This window comes from Acinonyx jubatus, chromosome C1 (assembly GCF_027475565.1).
Source record: "Acinonyx jubatus isolate Ajub_Pintada_27869175 chromosome C1, VMU_Ajub_asm_v1.0, whole genome shotgun sequence".
In the NCBI taxonomy this organism is placed as follows: Eukaryota; Metazoa; Chordata; class Mammalia; order Carnivora; family Felidae; genus Acinonyx; species Acinonyx jubatus.
The window spans coordinates 154075317-154089051 of NC_069381.1; the positions used below are offsets into that span (position 1 = coordinate 154075317).

Here is a 13735-nt window from a genome sequence, read left to right on the forward strand (position 1 = left end):
TAAAACTGAGGATGATTGTTTTCTCATTATCGGGATTTGATAGTTCTGTACATATTCTATCTAGCGAGCAATCTTTTATAATATATGTGCTTTGTAAATGTTTTTTTTCAGTTTTGCAGCTTGTCCTTGTATTCTCTTAACAGTATGCACTGTGCTTTTTATCCCAAATAATTTTCCTAATATGATATCCTGTTGTGAATTGGAGACAATAAACCAAAACTCTTTTAGTGGAGGTGGCCCTTGGTATGTCAACACAGATATTGATTTAGCTTCGAGCCTGTGAGAGTAAACTCTTGGGGGGCGGAATTGAGATAGTTGCTTCTATAGTCTTATTTGGAAATTTGGCTTGCTGTACCATTCAATCAAAACTCCAAATGTATCTCTAATCCCTAACCTGAACATAGGTGGATATGTAGCTAACCTTTGAAGATGAATGTACCTGGTCTCCAGGTTTCATCTGAATCCACAGCAACCAGCAGCATTTACCTAAAAAGGTAAAAATAGACAAACTCGGTAGTGGATTTAACAACCCTCATTTTTAGATCCTTTGAATGAATATAGTGATAAGAATTGGCTCAAAATCCTCCCCGTATCTCTATTACCAAATTAGGTAAATGTAACAAAAAAAGTAGAGGAAGGAAAGATAGCCAGGAGCAAATTGTTTAAGCTCTGTGGGACTTTGGTAGCAAATTACCATGCCTACATCTTCATTGTATTAACTACAAGCAGTAAGAGGATATATTTTACTTATTATATATTTTACTTACTATAAATGTGTTCAGAGTGAGATGCTAATCTCATGCGAGGGATTTTATAGGTTTCAGATTCCTTAGGGTGAGAAATGTTCTTTGTTCTGAGAAAATTACTTCCTGCTAAGTAGTATAGGAGAAAACTCACAGAGTAAGGGGACACACCAACAGTCTAGGGTAAGATCACTAGCACCAACTGTTAGTATTTGGAGCCTACCATAATTAGATGTAAGAGAAGTAAGTATAACCTCTGAGTTACATTGTATATCCAAAAAAGTGATAGGTTGGAGCAGAGATATTTAATGATTCCTTTGAAAGGCAAAACACCCTTCCAGACATGGCTTTCTAGTGACTATATTGAATGTGAACATATCTAATCAGCTAGAAGAGAGAATTGGTCACCTTGTAACCTCTAAGAGATAGGAAATTTTGGACAGTGGAGCTTCAATAGGTCCCATTGTCAAGGCCACCACTGTTCTGAAGATGGATAAACTTGGCATATTTGACCTGAAGTTGTTAAACCTAAGAATGATTTAAATAACTTTCTTTGTTTTAATTTTGGGTTCTGCCTACAGGCAGATAATGTATTTGTACATAGATGAGCATTTCAGTACACACAACTATTTTATTTCTCATTATATATTGATACATTTGCACTCTGATTTTATACATGAATTAGGATAATATTACCTCACCCTAAAAGACAGAGCTCCTCTTTGGAGTCATTCCCCTCCATCATCATGATGTTTTTGCCCTAACTATATGCTCTCTGTCCCATTATTGTCCTAACATTTCTCTTTAAATTTACTTTAAGTTAACTCACCTTTATTTTTAACTGAGCCTCAAGCTAAAGAATAATATACATGGTTTGTGTACTAGTTACAGTATTTCTCTAAAATGCATACAAATAAATAACTGCAAAAATAAAAATTACTTATGCATGGGCCTAACATTACCTTGCATATCACACTTTGTAAATGCTGCTCTGTACCTTGGCAGATTTACAAATATAATGCCACCATGTGAAGATCCAGCTGACCTTCCACAGCGACACCGACTCATTAAATGCTTTTAACATTTGAAAATTACATACTAAATAATTACATGACTAGGCCTATCACACAACTGGTCTCTCTGGGCCTTTTTTTTCTTTATAAAATTAAGTCTTTTCAACTCTAAATGATATAATACTAGACAAAACTATGTGAGACACATACAAAGAACAGGGAGGAAAACACAAATGATATGTGACCTTAGAGAATTGAGTTAATCTCTCCGACTTCCATTTTCTTATCAGCAAAATAGATGTAGTAATAGTATTAATGTCTTAGCTTTGTTTTGAGGATTAAATGAGATTAAATGCATAAGATGCACTTCTTGCCATTCATGAACTGTAAGTATATTGGCTAGCTGATGAAAAAGGTGAGTGAATAGAGGAACAAGTAACACCCTGAGGAAACAACCAATTTTCATCTCTTCATAGAGTCAGTCTAACTTTTTTAAATGCAGGGTGGAGCATTGTTCTAGATTATAAGAAATTGACAAGATTTGGTATCCACATTCAAAGAATGATTCTTAATTAAATACAAGTTAGAAAACATATCTAGTAATGATACTTGGGAAATAATTGGAGATATTTTAGTAGTCACTGGATTCAGATAATATTTGAGAATTATTGTTGGTTTTTTTAGGTACAAAAATGCATGGGATAATGTTTGTTTTTATTTTTTTTAATGTTTATTTATTTTTGAAAAAGAGAGAGAGACAGAGACAGAACGCAAGCTAGGGAGGGGCAGAGAGAGAAGGAGACACAGAGTCCTAAGCAGGCTCCAGTCTCTGAGCTGTCAGCACAAAGCCTCACACAGGGCTCAAACTCATGAACTGTGAGACCATGACCTGAGATGAAGTCGGACGCTCAACCAACTGAGTCACCCAGTCACCCCTATTCTTTCTTTGTTTTAAGTGATAAGTCCTGAAGTAGTTGGGAATGAAGTACCATGATATCTGCAGTTTACTTTGAAATGATTCAGCAAAGAAATAAAGACAAATGGTTAAAAGATGAAATAAGCAAATTGGGTAAAATGTTAACAATTTTAATTGATGGGGGTATATCAGGGCTTATTGGACCAAACTTCATATTTTGCTGTGTATTTGAAAATTCGCATAATAAAAACTTCTCAAAAATGATCTAAATAGGGAAGGGGTTCCAAAGTATACTATAAAACAAAGCCAAATGCTAAGGAGTACACCGAATAATCCCACTGTATGCATTGTTCTTATTTCTTCCTCCTCCCCTCCTTTCGTCCTTCTTTCCATTTTTTTCCTTATTCTGGAAGAATAAATAAGAAACTGTAAACCATAATTTATTTTACAGAAGAGAACTATAACTGGGGGTAAAGAAAAGGAGATGTTCCTTCCATTTTCTTTTTTTCAATATTGTTTGAACTTTTACCGTAGTCATATATTGATTTAACTTCATTTTTTTATGCTTAAATAAAGTAACAGACAAAAATTTTTAAATAGTTATTATTAGCTATTTAACAAAAATAGTGTTTCTCTGAATTAAAATCTTCCCATGAATGTGTCTGGGTACCGTATTCTGAAACTAGTGCTTCCGTGCAGTTTACCAGCTGGAGAGAGTTATTTGACGATGAAGAAAATGAGGGTTTAATCAGGATGCAAAGACCTGAAGAAGAAAAACTGTTGGCACTGCAAACTTGTCATTTATCTGAATAGAAGAAATATCCAAATACTTGCTCTTTATTTTCTACAAATTGCCTTAAAAAAATACAGATTGTTTGAATGGTCATTTTCACTGTTAAAATGCAACTTTTACAATTACTCTCGGGATATATTTTCTTGCCTAAGTTGAACTTCAGTTTGTTTAGAGTATGGACAACTACAAGTATTTTTTTTTTAATTTTTTAATGTTTATTTATTTTTGAGAGAGAAAGAGACAGAGTGTGAGCAAGGGAGGGGAAGAAAGAGAGGGAGACACAGAATCCAAAACAGGCCCCAGGCTCTGAGCTGTCAGCACAGAGCCCGACGTGGAGCTCGAACCCACAGACTGCGAGATCATGACCTGAGCCAAAGTCAGATTCTCAACTGACTGAGCCACCCAGGCGCCCCTAACTATAAGTATTCTTAAGCCTTTCATGCCCCTACTCCTCACCTACCTCTTCTTTCCCAAAATGATTAAAAAAGAAATTGAACCGAGCGATGCAGTAACAGGCAGACCGCGAGCCGCTTTGTCAGCAGCTGAAAAGGTTAAGACTCTCAAGGCAATATTAACTTTCCATCACTCGTTCTCCGTCTGTTCTGAGCGTGACAGGGCAGCAGCAGGCACCTCTGGAGCAGTGGAATACAGAGGCTTAGTCCAGCCCATTTGGAAAGCAGAGAGGACCCTCTTCCTACCAAACTGAAACCATTCACTGTGGCAATGTGGATATTCAGCAGGATGCTACTAAGGCTCTTCTCTCCCACCCTGATTGGTTAATGCTCAGGCTATTTGAGCTTGTTAGTGTTTTGGCTATTCCCCCTGCCTGTAGGAATTACATGGGAAGGATAATCAGACACCCACTCACATAATGAATCAAGAAGGACGTCTGTTGCTTGTCCTGTTTCTAGTTTCTGGTGCATACAGTGCTTGAGTGGCATAGAAGGGCCTAAAATTTGTAGGATACTGAAACATTATAGGGCTTCTTCTGTCACCAGTAAATACCCAGAAGGCCCCGGCCACTACCACCACCACACTGGGGCACAAAGCAGTCAGATGCCTCCACCTCTGATTTGTTTCTGGTTTACGTGCCTATTCTATATCTCCTTCTCTATAATCTCTAGCCATAATCATTGGGCCAATAATCTCAGCAAGAGTAACCAAGCAGAAAGTCAGAATCAGGCAAACTGCTTCCTTTATCAACTTGTGACAAGTATTTATCATGTACTGGACACTATATAATACTGCTTTGGATACAGAATAAGAGTAGTAAATAGTATATCTGTAAATTCCAGATCTGTACATACACTGTTGAAGTGGATACATGGAGAGACCAACCCCTCAGATTTTATTTAGTAAATTTCAAAATTAAGCTTAGGGATCTATCATTTCATAAATATTTCAACAAAATGTATATAAAATGTGCTTTGTGCTACTATATAATAAAGGGACATTTTTATATCTTCGCTATAAAAATAAAACAGCATTGGCATGGCTATGATATTTCATACATGATAACAGTTTAATGAAATGACATTTTATGAACTTAAAGCAAACTGATTTTTAAATGATCTCACTTAAAGCAAGCTGCCATGCTCTTTGGCTTTCCATAGTCAGCAGCTATCTTGTTTCATGTTTCACTGTACCAAGCAATGATATTTGTGTGTGAAGCCTCATAAGTCAGAGAAGGAAAAAAAAGCAGGAGACACATAACTTGCATGGCTCAAAGGCATGTACTGGTTGTGAGAGTTTTGTGTAGAATAATTCAGTCATCTTCCAAAATAATAGTGATGTAAGATCTTAAACATTTGCTTTTTTGATCTATAATCTGACATTAATACTGGATCCATTAAGGTTTATGATTTTATATTTTTGTGCCTCCATTTAGAAAATGGTTGGGCTAATATCCATAACAAATGTAAAAATTAAATTAGAATCTTATTTATAGTTCTCAAGTCTTTCTTGAATATCATGCTTTTAATTCTAAAACAGTCCATTAATAAAGTAAAGGAACATCAATCTAGGATTCTGCTTGCAGCCCTCCTATTGATTAGCTGTAGAAACTTAGGCACACTACTTTTCGGCCCTTGATTTCCTGGCCTAATAACTCTGTTCTTACGTTCTGTTGTTAGAGTTTTATTTTCTATTGGCCTGCCTGTGGTGCGAGCAAGGAGGTATCCTTAGATAATATTCTTACAAGCTTAAATTTCTAATTTAGACATGTTTTATATAGGCTTAAAAATGATTAGATGCAAGAAGTAGCCACAGGAACCCAAATAAGAAGTCTGTATGATTCTCTCTTCCAGGACATATATTTTCTTTGGGGGAGGTAAGATACAAAGTTACATATTGTAAACCTTGATGGGTCATTGTATATAGTATTAGACCTAAGGAATGTCATGTTGCAAAGTTTATTCTTTTCACAGTATTGTACTAGGTGTATCTATGATTTGAGCTATATTTTAAGTAATCAATTTTCATTTTCAATTTAAAATTTGAGGCTTATTGAACTAACTTATTTTTAAATATCAGGTAAGAAACTTGTACAGATTATTCAGTCAAAACAGAAACACATTAAAGAAAGATAGCCTGTTCTTTTGGGTAACTTGTTCAAACATTGTTTATTTGTAAAAAAAAAAAAATTGTGAGTAAACTGACATTCCATGTTTATTTGCTCAAGTACTGTGATTGCTCAGTTCAATCCGGGAACTATCTACTAAGCAATTACTATAGACTTAGATAGATAGAGGGATAAGATAGTATTATGGTTAGTCAGCTTTCCACTAATTTATTCTGATGTACCAATATACTTTAAAAATCCAGTACTGCCTTTTTAAAGAATTTTTTAGGTTACGTAATCTTTCTTTGGTCTATCTCTGTATGAATGATGTATCATTCTATGGATTCAGACAACAAAGCACTCTGCTGTCCTGTTGATCAAAAGAAGTAATTTAGTTGACATCCACATCATTGAAGAATTAGCTGGCCCCTGCATATAGCACTTTAGTTCCACATTCTCTTGGTGCCAAACCCCTAAGATCCCATTAGGAGAAGTGGTGTGATGTGTGAAAGAAAATGAAAGAAAACTTCTTATGAGGTTACCTAGGAGACAGTGTGATTTGATTTGCCTAAAAAAATCATTTAAGACTAAATGATAGATTAGAATATTATTTGTCAGCATTGTACAGGCAATAGTTTTGTAGAATATAATGTTCCACATATCTCTGTAGATACATTCTTTTGATCTAAGCAGTGTGCTGTGGAGAGAACCGAGAGGTTACAAAATATGTGCCTGACTGTGGAAGACATTTTTTCCCTTAGTTAAAGTCGACCTCACACCCTCCACGTCTCTGAATGCTGCCTCAGTCTATCACCAAAAGTGGGAGAGAGATACAATACACTGTGCACCATACAGTGATCCTTAGAGCCATCCCCATGCATCTGGATTTTCCTTGGATCACACAATTCTTCAGGCAGATCTGCTTTAAATACTAATTATGGCAGGTTACCTATGCTTCTCTTTCTACTCTCATTAAAGACCTTGAAATATATTTTTTCTTCTGTGGTTCTTATTTTTAAGCTATCAGCTGTCATGCTATCTAAAAATCTGATACACTATGTCAAAAAATTCTTTAATTCGCTTTTTTACTGTAAGTTTGATAATTTCTGCCTTCCCCCTCCCCCAAATCAACTCTCTTGACTAGCGGGATTGACCTTGTGCAGACCAGAAGTCAAATTAGTGCCCCTTGGACCAGTTGCATCCCACAGATGTCTTTTGTTTTTACACTGAACGGTATTATCAAAAAATTGAGGGGCGCCTGAGTGGCTCAGTCGTTTAAGTGTCCAACTTCAGCTCAGGCCATGATCTCGCCGTGTGTGAGTTCGAGCCCCGCGTCGGGCTCTGTGCTGACAGCTTGCAGCCTGGAGCCTGTTTAAGATTCTGTGTGTGTGTCTCTCTCCCCTCTTCCCCTGTTCATGCTCTGTCTCTCTTTCAAAAATAAATAAACATTTAAAATTTTTTTTAAAAATTGAATTAGATGTCAGCATTACAAAATTTCATATAAAAATTTTAGATTTCTGGCTTTTCTCCAATGTGCCCCAGTCTTCTTATTCCAAAGCTTACAACTGGCTCAATGTACTCACTTCCATTGGAGCCTGATCGCCCTAGGCTTTTGAGCTTTGGACCTCTGATCTAGACAGACCTATCATCCTGTAAATGAACATTTTGGATAAATTATTGCCCTAACGTTTCACAAATTTTTGTATGTTGAACTCAACAATGGTCTGAGCATCTTTGCTGATACTATACTTGATTTACTACCTCTCTATAAAGCCATTCCAAAATGAATTTCCTCCATTAACTTCTTCCTTATTCTAACCCTACTCAACACTAATTGAACACTCAAATGATGAGAGAAATTGGAGTAAGGGCTGAAATACCGAGGTAAAAAAATACAAGGTGTGCCCTCAAAGAGTACTCATAGTTCAGCAGCAAAGACAGTTATCTGAAAGAATAACTGCAATAAAATATTGTCAGCACTATTTAATAATAGCCACCAACTATTGAATATTTTAGGTGCTAGACACACTAATGGTGTGTGTGTGCATATCCACTCTCTCTACTTTGTCACTCCCCTTTGCTCTTCAAACCACTCCAGTCAGCCTAGAGCCTACACTGCTTTACAGAAACAGCTCCATTTAAGACTATCAACTGTCTCTATCTTCCTAAATCAAGTAATCAGATTACATAACGAAGTAGCCTGTTACTGATATTCTGTTTCACAGTCTCCTCATCTGTAAAATTATGACAGTACCTGTATTCACCATGTACAATTGTATGAGATGATCCATGTGAGGATGGATTGTATGGAATATTGTTAGGATTGTATGGGATAATCCGTGCAAACACTTAAAATAATATTTGACAAATAATAAGGGTACAAGCACATTAGCTATTATCATTACTACTATTACCAGTAGTGTTAAGTTGTTACTCTACTACAATTACTAGTCATTTTGCAGCAGCATTTGACACAGAGGGGCATTCCCTTTTTGAAACATTCTCTTCCCTTGGTTTGCCTTTCCTCAAGTCACACTCTCCAGGCTTCCCTGTAGTGTGCCTGGCCTTGGTTTTCTTTCCTGGCTTCCTTTCCTTGTGAGACCTGCAAATATCAGAATGCTCCAGACCTTGGTACTGGGCCTCCTTCTCTTTACTGGGTACCTCTCTCTATTGTAATCATGTCTGGTCCATGGCTTTAGAGGCCATCTACAGTCTCATGACTGTAACATTTGTATCTTTATCCCTGACATTTTGTCCCTAAACCCTAGGCATGCATAACCCATGTGCCTTCTCAACATACGTATCAGGCAGCTCCAACTTGAACTCCTGATGCCCTTCACACGTCTGTTTTCCCATTTTGACTCTTTCTCCAGAGAGTCCATTCTCCATAAAGCAGCAGAATGATTTATTTTTTTAAGTTCAAATCACTCAATGCATCTCTGTTGGTTGACTGATTGCTGTGAGCACCATCTAGTTTGCTGATATCCCTGCTGGCATGTGACAGCTACTTACTCACTGCACACTCGGGGAGACAGCAATCACTGCTTCCAACTACTGCCTGGATTTATCACTTGCTGCCAAAATTCCAGAATAAGAAAAGAGTGATAATCACCAAAGATGATTCACCATCAGAAGCTGTACCCAGGGATTTTATTTTGCCCTGAGAACTGGTGAATCTAAGACTATATCTTATTTTGTATTCATGTACCATTAAAAACAGCTGGTATAAAGAATGAAAAATTCAGATTCAGAGGACAGATCACTTCTTAGATTATGTTTATTAGACCAAATGGTTGATTTAATATTATTTTCTGATTGCCTTGTTAGATTAGTGTGGTGTAAATGTAGCCCATCAGAAGATAAACCTTCCTTCAGTGACTCTCAAACTTGTCCTTCCTGATGAGACCTTCATTCAGGTCTCTGCTGTCCCTCACACCTGATCTGAAATGCCACTCATCACATTGTGCTCACTCTCCCTGTTTTATTTGTCTTCTTACGTATTATATCTTGATTTGTTGAGCTGTTTGCCACTGCAATGGTTGTGGTGGTGGTTGTTATCTGTCTCTTTCCTCAAGAATAGGGCTTCATATTTTTTGCTCCTATGATATGCCCAGCAACTAAAACATTGGTTCATATTAGGCATGCAATAAATAGGTAAGAAAACATAAATGAATGAATGCTATTACTGTGTAAAATGAATAAGCAAATGAGTGCTGTCAAAGGGCTCGTCCCGCATCATTTCTCCACATAAGAATCTAAGGATATAGTTATATGTAAGGATATAAGGAACTTTCCCTTGTGAAGAAGTTGGTTAGAGCTGAAGCTTACTTACAGTATATTTTAAAGATATCTTATAAACCATGGAATGGGTTAGGTTATATGAAAATAACCTAGTAAGCTAGTAAGCTTTTCAGCTAGTAAGCTTTATGTACATACCATTTCTAAAATTCTCATTTACAAACAAAATATAAAACCAAAGTACATCAAATCTATCTTTGAGATTTAAGGGGAAATTATTTATCTACATCAAGAATGAGAAATGCAAAGCTTATCCTTTACTGTTTGTTGATGACTCAAATGTTATTAGTGAATTACCTCTTTATTTCTGCTGTCACCAATCACATTTGTAAGTGGTATGCAATACAATTGGGGTTAGGTCAAAATCCATGATACCCATGGTTTATAACATTGCTCATCTATTGTCATTCCTGGCCAGGGAGGTACGCTGGCATGACTTGGCAATGTCATGCCCCCTTCTCTTGTAAAGTAGTGGAGGCAAGAAAAGAAAAAGTGTGAAATTAAAGTTGCCTATGGAGAATTGGAGTGATCATACTGAAACCTGAGTTTGGAATGCTGACATAGGCAACTGATGACAGAAAAAGAGAAAGGAAGAAAAAAGGCAATGATGCCAAATTACTCATGTCTTACACAAACATGCCATAACCCTATTCCCACAGTCATTGTGCTAAATGGAAGATATCCCCCACAGATACCTAACTCTTCCTAATATAACACATTCTCCTTTCATGAGGTTCATCTGAATTGAACTTTATCTATTTACAAGTGTATAAGGTGTGACTAACTGGCAAAATATTTATATAGCCTGACAACTTCAGGTGCCCTGTGCAGACTGGTCTGTATTATGATAGAAGTTATCTATGGGTATAGTCCTTTTGCAAAGTGAACTGGAAGACTGAAGCAGTTTTTTGAATTGTCTTGTCATTACCTTCATCTCCTTTCATGTATACACAACTGTCAATGACTGTAAATTGGGTGGGTTTATCTTTGTGGGAAGAAGAGAGGAGCACAATACAACCTAAAACTGAAGTGTAAAGCAAGACGAAAAAGCACAAAATAACCACTAGAATCCAAGGTTCACAGTTCTGAAGATGGTGTTTAGAACTGTTAGCAATAATTATTTTGTATTGTTTTTTGTTTCCAAGTCATTTTATTCAGAATTTTGTGTTTGTTTCCTGGATCAATAAATACCATGCAAAACAATGTAAAAATGGCTACCATCTTCTCTGCCTTATTCCCCCCATCTGAGGACACTCCCCTGGGCCACTTAACTCAGGTGTTCTCCAGATTTGGTGTAGCAAATGAGGTTGAGTGACACTACAGCCTCTTGAATCACATAATTATTTTTTATCATGTTGATTTTGTGTTTTGATACTGGCAGAAGTAGGCAGCCGTTGGAACACCAATTTTGGTGTGAATGGTCAAAAGTCAGAAAGTCAGATCTAAAGTAAGAATGTGTATGAAGGAGTTCAATCGAGATGTTTAGATGAGAAAATAAGTTATTATTGGTAGAAAATAAACAATAAAACTCTTATTATCTGGTTAAATAAAAGGGGTACTATTTTCTAGAAGCCTTAAAAGGAGCACCACCATTGATTTGACCTATATCATTTTCTGAAGATCCTGTACCACAAGTAACTAAAAGAAATATCATTCAGGATCACCTATTGAGCTGATCTTAAAAAACATTTTGCTGGCTTTTCTTCTAATATATTCCTAATAAATTTTCTCTTGCACTTCCACACAGGAACCTTCTTTCTAGAATTTACCATATTGACTTTATTATCTAAGCTTTCGCACCATTCAGACTCATAGCCATGTTCGCCCAAAATGCTCAATTGCAAGTGAATATTTACTGTAGAAATTTTGAAACTTCACTTTCAGAATATTTTCCAATATGTTTCTCATTTATTCTGAGTACAGAATTACAGAGAGCACTAGGCCAACAGCTTTCTTTATCTTCCACTCTAATCCCTTCCTCTTGTTATCGTTAACCAAAACTCCTATCAAAGCAGGTAAGGTTTAAGGGGCTGACTTGAATTGGACTCAGCCATCCCTTGCTGTTTAGGAAAGGCTGCCTGCAGGAATGACCACTGAATGCTCATCACTCTGATTGATTTTTCATGGTTCTTCCAGATCTTTTCTAGGAATGCTGAAAGTAAGGAAAGGGAAGGGAAGGGGAGGGGATGGGAGGATGGGGAGGGAGAAAGAGAGGAAGAGAGAGGAAGAAAGGAGGAAAGAGGGAGAGATGGAGGGAGGGAGGAAGTAAGGAAGAAAGAAATTACTATAATGAAACATAATGTTTAAAATTCTTGGCAATGTTTTGCATACATTCTTCTCTAAAAAGTCACTAACAGCTTTTGGAGAAGCAGGGTGATGAAGACAGGATATAGTATTTAACTATCAAATTATGAGCTCAGAAGGGGAAAGCTGTGGACATTATCAGCAATAACAGGCACTGCTACACTGAGAACTAAGATGTCAACAAGTTTCATAATGCTTCAGTGGTTTTAGAAGTGTTTGTACTTTTTCTACACCCTCAGCCACTACCAGTAAAAAAATTATAATTGGGGGCTTGTAGCAGTTGTGAAATATCTGTGTGATTTACCCTCAGGAGATTGGCTTCAAAAACTATAAATGAAAATGCAGAAATGACTTGTGGGTAAATTACATCTGCCTGAATTCCCTTCCTAGCAAATAGTTTTCTGTACCTTCTCCAAAGCCATGGAATGTTAAAGTTGGAAGAAAGCTTAGAGATTATCTCTTTTGACTCCTTCTTATTACAGAAATGCACCTGAGGCTTGATGAAAGGAAATAGTTTGGTACAGTGAATTAAATTTCTCAAGGATAAATTGTGAGAAGCGACCATATCCTCAACAAGAGTCACCACAGGCCTGCAAGTAGTTTTAAGTGGACCAGGCAGGTTGGGTAAAGAAATAAAGGGCGTCCTTGCTTTAGACTCTTTCATCTCTCATGGGCAGGACCTGAGGTATCTCCTACCTTTTCCTGAATCTATGTCTTCCTACTCAGAAAGGAGCTCTTCCCTGGGTATGGGGAGCAAGAGGGCACTATTTTACTATTATCCCATTCCCCACCCCATCCGCATCTCCCACCCTAGCCTCTGACCACCTCCCTTTCACTTTGATGCCTCCAGTATAGCTGCTGACCCAGCTGAAGCTACCTTTTTGTGAGTCCCTGTTTTCTGTTTTGTTTCTGTTTTTGTTTTTGCTTTACTTCCCAATTCATCCTGATCCACCAACACATGATCCAATTAAATTCATAGCCACAGCAGTGGAAAATCAGATACTTGTAAAAATTCATTCAGCAAACAAATCTGAATTGGCAGAGTTCTTGCGGCCATTCATTAACTGAGGGTGACTGAGGACCCACTCAGCCTTGTGAGAAGAAAAATAAATTAAAATGGCGAGGAAAGAAAGGAATAGTTTTAGGCTGGTCAGTGATCATTTGTTAGCTGAACGTAACACTTTTCTGACAGTGAATTGTGAAAGGTGGTGAATTTTATTAACAGATTTGTATGGGCTCTTTTTTCAAAATTGGTAGGAGCTTAATATAAAAATTTGATTTTTGTCTTCTCTTGATTCACTCATTAGGCATTGTTGTGCCATTGGGTCTTGAGAAATTTTCTAGAGATCTCCTCTTTGAAAGCCTAAGTGTGAAGCTCATGTGTCTTAGTTTAGTTGCTCTTAGTGTGTTTGCTTTTGACACTTAGTACCCTTATCTCACATTTTATACTAGGAAACTGCCTTTAATAGAATATATTTTTCTCAAGGCCCCTGCCAGATAAGCCAGCTTACAATTGAACATGGACCTTCTCAACTGCACTCAACATACATCTCAGAGAGGAAGTGGCAATGTTCTACATGAAGGCACACCACACAGCTTGAATAATGG

The 13735-nt window shown here is 37.0% G+C and overlaps 1 protein-coding gene and 1 long non-coding RNA gene across 4 annotated transcripts in view; one reads left to right on the plus strand and one right to left on the minus strand.

The window, feature by feature from the left end:
• Nucleotides 1-13735, plus strand: part of B3GALT1 (beta-1,3-galactosyltransferase 1) — a 494130-nt gene that overhangs the window by 284588 nt on the left and 195807 nt on the right. The window lies entirely within an intron of this gene.
• Nucleotides 11710-13735, minus strand: part of LOC113598199 (uncharacterized) — a 37769-nt gene continuing 35743 nt past the window's right edge. For both annotated transcript variants that reach the window (XR_008295412.1, XR_003418825.2), the window contains one exon: nt 11710-11975. This is a non-coding gene — a long non-coding RNA (uncharacterized LOC113598199). The remainder of the gene's footprint in view (nt 11976-13735) is intronic.